The following is a 15,546-nucleotide window of genomic DNA, read 5'->3' as shown; positions in this document are numbered from 1 at the left end:
GCAGTAAATTAAATCATAAAGTGGCTCTTACCTCTGTCAGCAATGAGGGGGCAGCAGAGAGAGTGACAGATGAGAAAAACTCACACTAGTTCACCCATGAAAATAATGATAATTATGATATAATTATCTCAGCTAAATACCAAGAGAGGCCCAACCGGAGGTGGGCCACCACACTGGGGCCTGCAGAGCACTTGAGGGGCGGCCTGCCCTGGCTGAGCCCAGAAATGTTCATCAGTGTTATTACCAGGGTTACGCTAAAGGCTCCAGGGGAGCACTTGGGACAGGGCCAGCGGGGCAGGCCGGCTGACCAGGCACCACACAGCACCAAACCCAGCTTCGCCCCAGAGCCCACCGCCATCTTCCCCACGCCGCCGCCATTTCCCCCCGCCCCTAGCAACTGCCCCCTTAGCAACGCCAGGCCACGCCCCCTCCCCGGCCACGCCCCTCCACTCTAACCACGCCCCTCCGGCACGGCCCTTGTTGCCCGGCTGCCGTCAGGCGGGCGCTCCCGCGCGGCGCCGTTGCCATGGCAGCGGCTGTACACAGGCGGAGGGCGCAGGCCGCGCCGCGGCGCAGGCGGGCAGGGGGACGGGTAAGAGCGGCCGTCGGGGACCGGGGGAGCTCCGCACCCCCGGCCGGCTTTGAGGGACCGGCCGGCGGGACAGAGGCCACGGTGAGCGGCGCAGAGGCCGCCCGGGCCGCCGCGCTGCCGTCCCCGAGGCCCTGAGGCCTCCTTGCGAAGCCCTGAAGCAGTGGAGGGTAGTGGGGGAGTGAGGAGGGAAAACCCTGACAGAAAATAACCCCTTTGGGGCCGGGGGCAGCCCGAGCCCTGTGCCACCGAGTGCTGCAGCGGGTGGGCCAGCCGGGAAGGTAACAGCTAGTGCTGTGACCATGCCTAGACCTCAAAGGAAACCCCAGATCCGTGTGTGGGGAAGGCAGGCTGTGGGAAGCCACCAGGGCCAGAGCTGCCAGCCTGGCGTGGGCAGGGGTGCTGGGGAGGGGTGTTACATGGCGCTGCTGTGCCAGGGTCTGCCCACGCTGGTAATGGGGGGCCAGGACCTGTACCCGAAAAGGAGCATCCTTTTTGTCTCTTTTTACATGAATTTATCATCGATGTAATGGTGAGCAGCAGCCTCTGCAGTTACACAGCATTTCAGCCCAATGCTGGCAGTCAGGGACAGGTCCCTTCGATGCCTTCTCCCAGGACACTGAACTGTGGGGCATCAGGATTCAAAAGGTAATTCCTTAATGATTTTGGACCAGGGTGTGTTCCTCAATCTGCAGTTTCTTCCAGGCCTTCCTGGGGAAAAAGATAATTTAAAAAAAATAATGTATTTCTTCAGAGGCCATGAGAAGCTGGACTCGTGATGTTTGAACCCAGGTGTCTGCTCTTGGGGTTATTCTCTGGCAGAATGAGCATTTGAGTCAACAGATGAGCTTATGAGGTTGCCTGTGGTCATCAGCTCCAGCAATGTGTTAGTTACAGAGGTTTTCTAGAGAGCTTTGTTGGTTTGGTTTGTTGGTTTGGGGTTTTTTTTGATTCTTAACATGTTTTATTTAGGAGATGTACTTTGTGTAAAGGATTCTTGAGATAGAAGGGACTTTTTGCTGTCAAGAGCAGCATCACAAAAACTGGATTTCAGCAGCTTTCATACCATTTTCCCTTTGTATTCTTGGTAATTATGTAATGTTAAAAGGACTTTAAGCAGAAGATGTAGGAAGACACAATCTCAGCTCCCAAAACCTACTGTTCCGAGTTACAGAAACAGAGTGAGTGACAGGTGGCAAATGTCAGGCGGGCAGAAGGCTAAGAGAGATCTCTAATTCTATCAGTTTAATGAGTTCTTTCCTTATCATCTTCAGCCTTTCTCCAGATCTGCTAAGTGGCTTTTCTTAGAGATCGAATGACTATGAATTAGTGTGTGACAGCTCCTTTTGTTACACAGCTGACCAGATTTGCCACAGTTCAATCTCTAAAAAGCTGAGCTGTTTTCAAAGCCTGGCCACTGAAATGAGCGTGCGGATGGCAGCTGAGCTCTTCTGAAAATCAAGGCTCACGCAGGGCCAGACTGCAAGGCCATGAGGCCTCCACACACCCAGGCAATACCCAGGACCTCACAGGGTGCCTCCAAGAAGTTTTCACCCTGAGACTTACCTGGGGTGGAAAGCCAGCTGTGGGAGCCAAGACAGCCACCATGTTCACACTGGGAGCCTGTGTTCAGGTCAAACGTGCATGGCTGCATCCACACCAAAGGAGCAGCAATCCAGACAATCTTAAGTGCTTTGCACTAGCCTAGGAAATGTGATACAGTGTTTTTGGGGAAATCCATCTTTACTTCATTTGCAAAAATGTTTTCCGTCTGGGAGTGCAGTGCACTGAAGCAATCCTTGCTCTCCGGGACTCTTCTGCCCAGGGAATGGATGGAGCTCAGGAAAGGCAGCTGTGGGGATAACCTTAGCCCCAGGTCTTCCTGCTCCAGGGCTTTTCTTTGATAACTTTTAGAGTGGTGTGGAACAAGGAGCTCACTTGTCTCATCATCATCACAAAAAACAATGTACCACGAATACCAGGGGCTGACCTCTTCTTGAGAAACTGCATAAGCACTAAACCTCAGTGTGCAACCATTTATAAAGCTTTAACCCACACAAAGGCCTTTTCCATCAGCGAAGAGAAACCTTGACACTAAAAAGCCAAACTGCAGGTGGGCCTTGTTTGTTAGGCAAGGGTAATTTTTTTTCAAGCTGATTGGAAATTGAGTTGTATTTTATAAATTGCTTATTTAAAACGTGACCATATATTTTCCTATTTTCTTGTCCATAGTATTTTCTTAGTGTTGAAAAGCTGTTTCTTGCATCACTACAGAAGTCAGGAATTAAGCCACATTTTGCATGGAAGGCACACAGCACACTTCACCTGCATGAGGACAGATAGGGCAGGTGTCACTGAAGCAAGGGACCCTTTGAGCCACACAGCTGTGTGGGGTTTTTTCACCTCTGAAACTCATTCCTCTGATGCTTAGGTGACACTTAGCAGGAAAATGCATTTCAGTTTTGTACTAGGAGTTGATAGAATTGATGCATTACTGCATTTGGCAATTCAAGACCAGTGAACAGGCAGTTAGATCTGCGCTGGCTCTGATTAAGTACTGTGGAGTCAGTCTCCTGAATTTCTGATCGTGAGTTAAGAAACAGCATGGAGGTGAAAGACTGCATTTTGTTATAGGCTCACCAATACAACGTTTTAATGAACTATTTATGAGTGAGCCTCATGAATAACTATTTTACTCTGATTTGGATTTATTTAAGGGCACTGATAGAAATTTAAGATTTTTCAGCTTCATGTGGCTATTGAGCTGAACTTAACTTCCTAAAAGCAGTATAGGTTAGCTGAAAATAATCTAAGCTACATTTCCTATACAGTAGAAGAAGCACAGGCATGGAGTCTGTGCAGAAATACACAGGCACCTTCACTGAAAGTATGCCAAATATATATATAAAAATATATATACACATACAAAAATTATGTAGGTGTATCTGTATGCGTTGTGTGCAGTTATTTTGAAGTGTATTCAAAATGGTAGCAAATGACTAGCTAGAACTGAAACTGTTTTCATTTGCAGTTACAGTAGATGCATACGCTATCACAGCAGTCACGCAGGGCTGAGCACATGCAGTCTTCTGTTGAAGCAAAGAGGTATTGTGCTGGTGCCTTTGAACCTGCACACCACATCAAGAGTGAAAGGAAAACAACACGCCAAGGAGCACAATAAACATGGATTATCTTGTTTACTGTAACCACTTTAAAATGGCAAAGGCAGCCTTGAGTTCTGCAGAAGTCAAATACTTTGCCCTATTTCTATAGTAAGGCCTTCTCATACGTTGCCTGCTTCCCATATGATGTGTCTGAGTCAAATGGGACTCAGAGTGGGTGGGTCCTTCACCAGACAACTGGGTAAGACTTCAAAAGTTTCAGTTCCTGACAGGTTTTGTAACCACAGCACCCTGAAGCAAGAGATTACGAGACAGATTGGCCCTGTTTAGTCATGAGCCACAGAAGCTTCAGATCAAGCTCCCTGAGTTAACTGTAGTGTGCGCTGCTCCTCTGCCTGCAGAGGCAGAGAAAGCAGAAGCAGTTCATGGTATATTAACGGGCAGAAAGACATATGCTTAGGTATGTCTGGCATCCCACTTGCAGAGTCCAATGTCATCCTTAAAACCACTTCCTCCTCCTCATCAGCAGCATCCTGTGTGATTTCCTGCGTTGTTTTGTAAGAGCAGCACAAATGAAAGGATTCTTCATTTATAGAAAGCCATTTTCTGTCTTTAGCAGCTTTTCTTTTAAATCTACTTACAAAACCCCTTTTCAAGTATCTTTCTAAGAAGTTTTCTTTTTTCTTTGGTTGGGTTTTTTTTTGGGGGGGGAGGGGCGTGTCTTCCTGGTTTTTTTCTTTCTACAATCAAATTCCGGGCTTTTTGTTGATTTGTTTTGTGGGTTTTGTTTGTTGTTGTTTGTTTTTTTTAAATACAGTTATTGTTAACATAGAAACCCCAACATTGACTATTTCTGTTACAAAACATGTTTTCCGAGCTATAATACAGCAGTTTTTATTGCACAAGAGGTAATTTTTCACTGAAATCACTCACTGATCTTAATAACTACAAACATCTTGGGCTTTATTTTAAAAAGAAATTAATTTCCTTTCCATCCTCATACAAAATCCACTGTGAAGAGCAAATGTATTCAGAGTAATTTGCATGCACCATGCACCACTCCTACTATTGTTAGGGTATCACTCCCTCCCACAGGCACATAAAGCTGCTTACTCAATGCTTAAGGCCAAATTCTAATACTACTTTGATGGATCCTAAATTGAGATAAGTTGGCATCTTCTGGCAGCTCCTGAAACTGAGCTTTGGCAGAAATTTAACCTCCTTTACACTCAATTAGATTCTTCTAGTCTCACTTAAACTGCCACCCACCTTCCATTGTGTGTTATAAACCCTCCAAACACCCTAAACTTTCTTCTTTTGTATTAATATGTAAATGAAGTCAATTTATCTTCCTGCTAGTCATGTTCATCAGGGTACAAATCAAGCTAAGGAGAACCCAGCTGAGGCAAAGGCAGACTGCTTAGACTCCACTATATCCCTCTGCTCTGAACATGTTGCTCTCCGTGTCTTGTTAGCTTGTGTGTAAGTCAATGGATTTACTTAGTCTCTTTTGTTACTAACAGCGTTGCCAATGAAATAAACCCAAGGATCTTTGTAGCACAGACAAAGTCAAAAGCTTGTTGGTGCTGGGGGACCAAACACATTTGTTCCTCCTGACCAGCAGCGTTTCCTGTGATAAGAATAGTCTCTGGTTACCACAGGCTGTCACATATTTATGCATAAATTCCAGTTTCTGAGAGCTAAACGAGTATGCCTTGGGCTGCCCTTCGTGTGAAACTTGACAGGTTTGGTTCACATAGCTTGGTGAGAAATAGTCTTGGCTCCCATCATTTGCCCATGGGTTTGTATTCGTTCTCCCCAGGCCTTTCAGCTTTGGCAGGCACCTCACCAAATTTCAGCCATATCTGTGTTCAATCAACCTTTAGTATAATTTTCACCTGCAGCCATTGGCCACCTTGTGTTAATCTGCAGTCAGCTATGTTTTACACTGAGGGCTGAAACCAGGAGCTAGAGTTCAAGTTGTATCCTACAATACTGGTGTTACTCCAAGGAACCTGTTCAGTAGTAACAAGCTAAATTCAACAGTAGTTTTTGTTTTAAACAGACTGTTTTCAGAAGTGTTGACCTAACCCTGCCTGTCTGGGCTTCTCTGTCATGGTGACATCCTAAATGTGAGACCTCTGTGTTTGTGTGGCAGTCCTTTATTTGAGAGCTGTGGTTTCCCAACATCAGGATTCTGGCCAGTGCTCCCTAGCTGCCATGCGTGCTACAGGTACATATCAGCAGCAAGTGGTGAGGCTAAGAACTCTCCAAGTCTCAGTTTTAATATGAGCGCTGATGTTTGCAATCTTTAGTCAGCTAGTTACTCTTTGTGGCCTCAGTAAAATGAGAATTGTGCTACTTGGGATCTTCCCAGGCCTCTCATAAGGATCAGTTGATTGATATATGTGGAAGGTTAGAATCTATATTGTGCTTTCTGAACAACAGATGTATTGGGATTTCTTGATCACCCATGTATTTGAGGCTTGTACCTTGTACCTCCTCTATTGCTTTCAGCCAGAAGTAATCAGCACACACACGACAGTGTCTAGCATCTTTGCGCTTTTTGTACTTGGCAAGGTCATGGCAGCCTTTTGTGGCTTTGACTCATGCCCTCAGCTCACACTGCAGATGGGATGGCCACTGGTGACCTCGATGTTTGGACTGAGATTGAACTGCAGTTCCAGGAACACGGCCTGGCCTGGCTTCTACGCTGACTTACTCTGGTCAATGCCTGGTCACCTAGTTCCTTTTTTTTTAGGCTTTTGTTTTAGGTTACAGACTGCCTTGGCATTGAGGGAGGCCACAAATCTCGCACTTGACAAGCTGACATGGTCAGAGCTACCAAAACAAGCCACTTTTCCCATGATCCCTAAACACTTACATCTTCTTGTTTTACTGTGCAGGTGAAATTATTCCCTGTTAGGTTGTTTTTCTGCTGCAGGTATTCTGCTTCTATCCAGAGACAGCTTTTCTCGGAACTTGAAAACATCATTCTTTAATCAACTGAATTGGACTTTGAATCTCATGAAGTGTCAGGGACTAAGTACACTGCATCTGTAATGCCCCATCTGTCTTCTATGAAGCTGTACAGAGCATAGCCAGAGGACCTTTGGGTTCATGAAACCTGAACTAAAAATAGTAATTACTGGAAAACAAAGGGGACAACCTGACCCCACAGTTGGCAGTCTTAGTACAATAGCAGTGATACGTAATTGTCTGCATATTTCTAAACTACATTTGAGAAGAGCTTCCAGGGGTTTCCAAGTAGAGATGGCACACACAGCTCTCGCAGATGGTTTCTTCTTGCGGGAAAGAGGGCTCCTTGGACTATCCAGGCCCCATCCCAACTACAGACTAGGTTGTCTGGCATACTGCAGCTCAACAGCTTGCAAAAGCTCTCAAGTGGACCAGACCTGACTCCCTTCCCCAACAGCAGAGAGTTTTAACAAAACAGTGAAGCTCTAAATAACCCGAATAAAATGAAGACTGGGTCATTGTAAGAGTGATGCCCTACGAGGTGGTAGAAATCGCAGTGTAGGTCAGGGTCCTGTATTATTAGGCAGTGAACAGATGTCCTGCAATCAAGGTGGAGAAAATGGGCATAGTATGAGAAATTACAAAGATTTGAGTTTGCTGGTGTTAAAGGACAGGTCAGCATCAAAGCCACAAGCAAGCAGCGTATCTTCTGAGCTTGAAAGCAATACTTTTATTCACTGGCCATATTAAAGAAACTGTTGGTACTGCAAATCAGGACTAATGTCAGCTGACCTCTTCTAGCCACTCCCTTGGCCAGATAGCCTTTGTATTTTTTCATTTAAAGCACACCAGGTAACTCAAGAAACCTCTGTCCTCATATACAAATACAATTCTCCTGTCATCTTCCTCTTTTTTTTTTTTTCCCTTTCAGGTTGCTTTGCAATTCACAGCTGAAATAAAGATAGCTTCAAGACAGTGAGATTCGTACACACAGAGGACTATTCCCAAACCAAAAGCATCCCTCCATTTAGCACAGCCCAAGAGAGGACAAGGTATCTGGTATTTGCTGAATCCACTGCTAAGAAAATGAAAACCATGCTGGCCTCCCACATCATGATGGGTAACAGTTACTTCAAAGAAGCTAAGCCTAGCATAGACAGAGCAAAAGAAAGAAGCTGTGGTCCTCAGGCTGCTCAGAGCTGCAGAAGCCTGCAATTGCCTCAAAACTTGAGACTGCTATCAGGAGCTGGGGGTAAGTTAACCACCAGAGAATCTATCAGCAGGGATCAGGCTGTAGCAGTGAGAGGCAGGGCTGATGAACACAGTGTATCAATCAGTCTTGTTCAGCTTATGCTGAAATGTCACTTTTCAGGTGTTCTCTGTATGGTTAGAGGCAGGAAGAGCAGAAATAAAAAGTACATTTCTTTTTTAAAATTGCGTTCAAGCTCTTCCACTGCTTTTCACGGGGTGGGGGGGGTGGGAACACTCTAATCTGTGCTGCGAAATGGCATTAAACTGAGGTAAAACATTTCAACAGTTATCACAGACATTTGTGATATAATATATATATATAACAGACATAATGTGGCAAAATTCTCTTGCCTTACATTAGAGAAAACATGAAATTTGAAATGGAAGTTTGTACCGCAATTCTATGGTCCCTTATACCAGGTTTGAGCACTACTGGATCATTTAGCAGGACAAATTCAATCCAGATCATGCCTGGGCACACAATTACGTTTCTGTTGAATTAGCCAGAGTACATAATACAGCGTTTATGCTGGCTTTATGCCGGCAGCAGGAAGAAAGACAATATCTAATCTGGCATAAAGCCTACCAATACAGATTTAATGTCATAACTTTTTGAACAATTTTGAATGGGATCAGTGCTTTGGGTTGTGTGGTCTAGCATTTTGTATCCAGGAGCCCTAGAGCCAGATTTCCTGTATCATCAACCTATGACCATTTTTTCAGTATTTAAAGGGCCTGTTTCTCCATAATTCTCTTATTATGCCTCCTCACGAGCCGCTTGTCCCATTTGAGGTTCTTGTAGTCCATTATAATGCTGTACTATAGTAACTCATATTCAGGATCTCTCTCACAGCAGCCTTTTCACTGTTGCTCCCAAGGTCCTGCAGAGTGGTACATGCATGTAATTGTGTGTAGATTTTGTAATACAAATATCACACTTGTTTGTTTGACTGGACCAATGGATGCACGCTAGCTGTCATTTGCTTGCGCAGTTACTATAATGTCCATGCAGCCATGGGAACTGTCACCGCCGATCTCTCAATCCATCTTTCTAATGGTCAGTAGTGGCATCTGATTTCTTAAGGGGCCTGTGCTTCTGCATGTCTTCATAATACAGAACTCTGGTTGGAAAAATCTACACTTTCTCTCATTCACAGAAGGTGCTGTTTTCTAAGAAAACTGACAGAGTGCCAGGCTGTCATTCACTGAGGAACTCAGAAGAATCTACCCTCTGAGCCATTTTACCTGCTGACACTTCTCATCCAGTCAGTTTTACCAAAGTAATCCTTGTAATTTACAGCTACAGGCTGGAGTTTCTCTGTGTAGTCTTTGGGAGAAAACCCATTCTGGAAAAGTTGCTTATTTTAGAACCCACAGCCTCAAGGAAGATATTTTTCCCTAATCCTAAACTAAATGATATCATACTTGGCTGGTGCTGTAACCATGGTACTGAAGTTATTTATGACTCTGAAATTAATGCTATAGTTAGCAACACTGGAACAGGGTTTCTTCTATGCTACTGTCCAACTGCCTCCCTCCCCCAGCCCGAGGCTACTCTGGAAAGCAAGACAGAGTGTCTCCAGAGGGTCTTTAATTTGCAGTAAACAATGTCAGCCTTTGCTGATTTCCAAAACTTGGCAACACACAAGTGGATATGCACAAAGATGCATCTTCTAAGCAAAACAAAGCACTTGGCTATGTTTTTATTGATCTTATTTTATTAGGAGATTTATTTGGTTTTGTTTATTTTAGTTCTTAAAGTAAATGTTAATTTCTGTGAAAGGACCTGGAACTCCAGCGTGCAGAGCCAGGACTGGCAGGAGGAGGGAGAGCTTGGTTGTACACTACTCACCAGCTCTATCATCAGGGAATCACCGCGAGGGCAAAGAGGAGAGGTCAGCTTTTATGCCTGGGACACTCTGCAAAAATCACCTCATAGAAGTGGATAGCCTGTGTATACAAGATGTCTGGGGACCAAACCAACGTTATTGTGGTCTGATCCCTCTGCAAAGATCCCAGAGAAGGTTGGGAAGAATCCAGCAAAGCAGAGAAGAAGAAACAGAGAACCACACTGCTGAATTCCTCCTGGCCAAAGATCAGGCAGCTCCCTGCTTCCATGGCTCAGATCACTGACAGAAAAGCTCAGGGCTGCATCCTGAGGCTCAGACGGCAGCCTGCTGACCCAGGCATGTCCCTGCTCTTCTAGGGCATTTGCACCAGCAGCAGTAGCTTCTGCATGCCTTACATAGCAGATCCCCTCTCAAGTCAGGGAATGAAGAGAACCGTAAAACAAGACTGCAATAAAAGCATTGCAAATAGAAAAATAAAGAACAAAATGCAAAAAGAAGGAAACACAGCGGAAAGGAAAGACCAGGGAGAGCCAAGAGGTATGAAGAAGTGATGGGATACTGTAGAGGAATGAAGCTGGGTTAATTAGCATTGATAGTACACAACTGTGGGTTGGCTGATGTAGATAAGGTGCAGCTGTGGCTGGTTAAGTTAAGTGGTTGAGAGCCAATGAAAAGAGAGCAGCTGAGGAAAGGAAGGTGAGAGAGGAAGAAGCAGAGACAAGACACATGCCCTGGATGAGGTGAGACAGGAGAAGGCAGCAGAGGGACTGGCATGAAGAGTATGTTGGTATGAGATGGTAAAAGACCTTGTTGCAGCTTGATAGTTTGGAGAGTGCTGTGACAGGATACTGTACTGGGATGCAAGGGTGCAAGGGCAGCGCATCTGCTGATCCATGACAAAGGGTGGATGGAGTGAACTTAGAGAGCTCATGTCACAAAGTAGGCAAGCCTGTCTCTGTGGTCAGTGCCTGCTTTTGGATAGCAGACTGGCAGACACAGCGTGGCATTTTTGGTCACTTGTGCCAGGACAGTGCTTCCATTTGAATTAACAGTCTGACTCTGTGTCAGTTCTGCTACCTGAATTAACCTTTTTATGCTGCCTCTGAACATCAGTTGACACAGCAGTCTAATTTTGCTCCCCCTAAGAATAACAAAGAGCCAAATTGTTACCCCCTGATTTAAGGCTTTTCAGATACTCTGGCCTTGGGCCCAATCTGATTTACAACTCAAGTTGGTAGAAGAAAGTCTCCAGACCTTCACTGAGAGTTAGATAAGGCATTCTGGGAAAATTTATTGGGGGAGAACACAGCATTTATTTGGGGTTTCAGTTTTATTTCGGTTTGCAGTCTAAACTCCTAATTCCCAGAGCCACAGTTCTCCCATTGCCTTCATGGGATTTATATTGGAGTCACTTGACTGTGTTTTGCTATGTCTAACATGATTGCCTTCTTTATTTTTTGCTTTATTTTTTCTCCTTTTGACCACAGGCGAAGGAAATAAATCATCTGATATCCTGCCAGCAAACTGCCATAGGCACTTTGAGACTGGAGGCATTTCTCCTGCCCCAAAAGAGCATTAAAAAAAAAGACTGGCTGATAACTTGGACAGAGTTCAGGTATGTTTGTGCACATACCAGCAGTTAAACTGATTTCTTCTACTATCTTATCTGTCCATTTCTGGTTTTAAAGGGGAGGAAGTTTGGCAGGCAAGTTACTCTTGGAATGCACTCAGTAAACCATGGGCAAGAGAAGTGAAGAGCATAAACAGAAATAACCATAGGTACAGCAGCTGGGAGCCTGACTGCTGGCTTCTATTCCTAGCCTTACCCATGACTCACTTAGTGACCTTAGAAAGCCACCTCACCTCTCCATACCCCAGCTTTCTCACAGGCAAAATCACCCATTTCACAGGTCACCCCCGGCAGAGGGAACCTGTGTCTCCCAGTGGGTGTCCTTGGAGGAAAAGCCTCATCCTACTCCCTCTGCCAGCCCCAGGCTGTTCCACCACATGGGATGAGTGCATTGCAGATGTGGCACCTCTCTCCCCAAGGGGAGCTGGTGATTTTAACCAAGTGCATTTTGTGAAGCTTTTTGGGATTCTTCAAGGAAAGAAAAAGCACTATAACAAAATGTTGCTAATTATAGCGTGACAGCATGCAGCACATTCCTGCTCTGGACAGAGCTCTGCTATCGGCCAACTTAATTACTTACTGCTTTTGCCCCATTCCCTTATTAATTGTGGCCAAAGCACTGAGCAAAACTGACTTGCTGCTTGCTTTCCATTTCTCCTTATTCAAGACCAATTCCGTGACGGTGACAGCTAGACCATGAAACTGTTACACTGGGCTGTGTCTGCTCCCCCGCTGGTGCTCTCTGCCCGCCCCCCCCAGCAGTTGTAAACATGTCTCTCTACTTTATTCCTGCCTGCCTGGAGCAGATTCCTGGGATGTTAATGTCAGATACAGACCTGGCCTTGGATGGGCAGGCCCATAGCTGGAGCAGGATGGAACTGCATTACTGCCCCAGGAACCTGGAAACACCCTGCAGTGGGCGAATGGAAAAGCAGACCCCTTTTTGCAGGAAAAGCTTTTTAGTGGTGCTTGGGAGCCTCCAGCGCTGGTCAGAGGGGTGACCCTCTATACATCTCAACCCCAAGGCTCTAGCCATGGTGCAGTGCAGGGAAGGGAAGATCAAAGGCTTGATGCTAGCAGCGAGCAGGAAAGCTGCAGTAAAAGCCACAGAGCCTGCGTACACACACGGTTAGCCCCTTTGCAGGCATCAGGACCAGCAGAAGCACAAAGGCATCCTGGATCAATCTAATTTCTGTATAAAAACAGGAAACTGCCCCTCCCTTTGCCAAAACAGAGGAAGAGCTGCATGGCCTATATCTGTGTCACCAGGAAAAGGGGCTGGGGAGGGAGCAAACAGCTCGCTTCATCTTATCCCAGGAGCATGTCAGAAGGAGGATGCCTCAGTCAATTTGTTCTAGGGATACTTTTAAGTCTGTCCCTAGCACAGGTCTTGGAAAATAGAAAGTGAGGAGCTCCAACAGGGCTCAGACCAGAGAGTCTCTGACCTCTCCTAACACCCATTCCCAGCAGGAGAAGCAGACGGGGGGGTTTGCTACAAGCAGCAGGGCAGGGGAGCGTCCCCAAGGCACCCTGGCTGGCAGGCATCTTGTGCAGAGCCTCTGGGTCAAATTCAGTTGGGGCTCATGGCAGCTGAACCCTAGTGCTATCTGATGGTTGGTTGGTGACCTGGAGGAAATGAATCCTCACACACAAGCCTGCCAACCCTCCCCTCCTCCTCCAGCAGGCACAGCAGGGAAAGCCGAGATTGATTCAAGACTGAGAAAAAATAAACCCTTTCCCTTCAGAAACAGTGCCTCCCACACTGAACCAAGAACTTTAAGGCAGGGTGGAAGCTCTTATTTTTGACACTTTTACTTCTGTAATGAAAAACATCTGAAGAGTGCAGGGATGTCAAATAATACCTTCCCTCTGTCCCACATCCATTACAGAAAGGGGAAAGTGAGGAAGCATCTATATTCCCCTCGACTGAGGAGAATCTAACATCGAGATATAGCTTGAGAAATAGCATCTGAGCCAACGTTCCCTCAGTGCGCAGCACCCTGCTCTCCTTTACTCCATCTCACACCACTTTTGTGTTACAATGGAGTCATAGAAAGGCAAGACTAGAAGATGAAAGAGGTAGAATATTTATTAGAAGACCCTGAAACTTTGAGGAACTCTTTAGAATAATTGAAGACAGCTGATGAATCAGGATGGAGGACCTGGAATAGCCTGACGTTTCAGCTACTAAGTTAAATAAATTGTTCCCCAACCCATCTAACAGCTTCAGCTACGGTAGATGGGCCTTCAGTGCCTGCAGTGTGCAAGCGCTAGAGGAACAGGCGGGTTGGCCACATGACTTAGCCCAGGATCTTGCTAATGGAAGAAGTACGTGTAAATGTAAATCCTTCAACTTGATTGTGTTTGCTCTGAAATTGAAAACACGTAAGTCGGGACATAATTGAAGCTTTATCCATTTCAGTGTCACCTGATCAACTAGAAATAGGGATTGTACAGTGTTAAACCAAAAATCATATACAAAGGTTCTTGTTCTGCATATAGGAGTTCTCAGTTTAGCCTGCAAGTGAGAAACCTCACAGTCATGAGCAGGTTTTCCTGACAGCGAATCGTGGACCTTGCTGCATTAAAACAGAAATATCAGAACGGTATTTGTTCACACAGTCATAACCATAATTTTCTGCTGTCTTGTCACGAGCAGGTCATGTACACTTGTGTTTAGATGTGTCTACAGAGGAATACAACCTGCAAATAAAGAACTGCAACAGAAGTTGTGGTTTTGTTATTACTGCTCAAGACTGAGATTGTGTGAGAAAAACACTTTCCAGTTCAGATGGGGAAAATGGAAGCACAAAGATTCATTACTTTGCTATTCAACAGAGCAGGTTTCTAATGGACTGTGTCTACAAAACAATTTAGAGATGAATAAGCGATGGAAGAGGCTTTTAATGCAAGTAGAATAAAAATCAGAGAATATAGTTCTCGGGCTAGATTACACAGCAAAGAATATCTTTACCTTCCCCTCTGATGCAAAGTATTTTTTGCTATAGACACTTGACTTCTCAAACCTTCCCCTCAAATACACTTTTTCTGTCTCTGTCATCTACATCACCTTCCCCCTGCAGCCAAAGAGCAGAGACTTTCCACTAGTTCTCCAACATACCTGCAGGAGCTGTTCCACCTGCGTGTGGACTTTTGTACAGAGACCAGACCAAACTGTGCCCGTTTTTACAGATGGAAGTTCTCCAGAGTGTCTTTCAACTCCTCCTACATTTTAAAAAGTCAGAGATGCTTTTGAACTATCACAGCATAGGTTGGAACAGACTGGATTTGATCCAACCTTTTTCACTGTCCGTCTTGTGGTCAAGGAAAGGGCACAGTGGTCCAGATCTCCTCTGCCTTCCTTGATTTCAACCAAAAGTAACCAGAAGAGTCCAGCCACCTCACTTTTGTCCTTATTGTCACCAGTTCCAACTTCTGACATCCTTCATAACAACTGTTCAGCCGTTTCTCAAACAGTGATGAGAGTTTGAGAGAAAGTCTGTACGTCACTGAGAGGCTCAGATGAAAACTGCGGTGGGAATATGGGTTAGTGCCCCCAAGGCCCTGTCAGCCTGTACCGCCTGGCAGCAGAGCAGATAATTTGCAGTGATTCTTTCAAGGAGGACATCTCTACAATGCCAGTGGCAGCCTTTGGGGCTGCAGTGCCTGCACCGCTCCTAGTCCCATCCTCGAACACCAGCATCCTTTTGGCTAAGACTTCTGCTAAGCTCCTTCTCCCTGCCTGCCCCCTCCCAGCTTGGCACTGAAAAGCAAACAAACAGCTCTGGGAGCTGCAGAATCTGCCGAGTCTGGCTTTCAGCAGGCTGGCGTCTCCTGGGGGACTGACCTGGGTGCCTGAGAGGGCACAAACTCTGACTGAAGCTTTTCCCACAGTTAGGGCATGAATCAAATGTCAGATCTGTGTGGATTCTCTGGTGTCTAATAAGGTCTGACAGCATGTGTTGGTCTTTCTCACAGTTGCAGCCCAGGCAGAGTCATTCTCAACCTAGCTGTTTGCAAATGTAGGAACTGAGCTTTATACCTCTCTCAGTTTTCGATAAAACTGTCCAAAGGGGTAATAAGTTTTTAAAGAGAAGAATTTGGAAGAATATGAGTACGCTGATA

The 15,546-nt window shown here is 45.5% G+C and overlaps 1 long non-coding RNA gene across 2 annotated transcripts; it reads left to right on the top strand.

Annotated features, from left to right (window-relative positions):
- The first annotated feature begins 482 nt into the window (after positions 1-482).
- LOC119155080 lies at positions 483-14,141 on the top strand. Of its 2 annotated transcripts, XR_005106600.1 has the most exons (5): positions 483-592; positions 1,130-1,237; positions 7,622-7,942; positions 9,725-10,328; positions 11,279-14,141. It is a non-coding gene; the product is annotated as an uncharacterized LOC119155080 (long non-coding RNA). The 2 variants fall into 2 exon arrangements; XR_005106601.1 differs by lacking the exon at positions 1,130-1,237 and having other exon boundaries at positions 493-592.
- Positions 14,142-15,546: the final 1,405 nt, after the last annotated feature.

This window comes from Falco rusticolus, chromosome 10 (assembly GCF_015220075.1).
Source record: "Falco rusticolus isolate bFalRus1 chromosome 10, bFalRus1.pri, whole genome shotgun sequence".
In the NCBI taxonomy this organism is placed as follows: domain Eukaryota; kingdom Metazoa; phylum Chordata; class Aves; order Falconiformes; family Falconidae; genus Falco; species Falco rusticolus.
The sequence above is the reverse complement of the archived record's forward strand: the minus strand, read 5'-3'. Positions and strand labels throughout refer to the sequence as shown.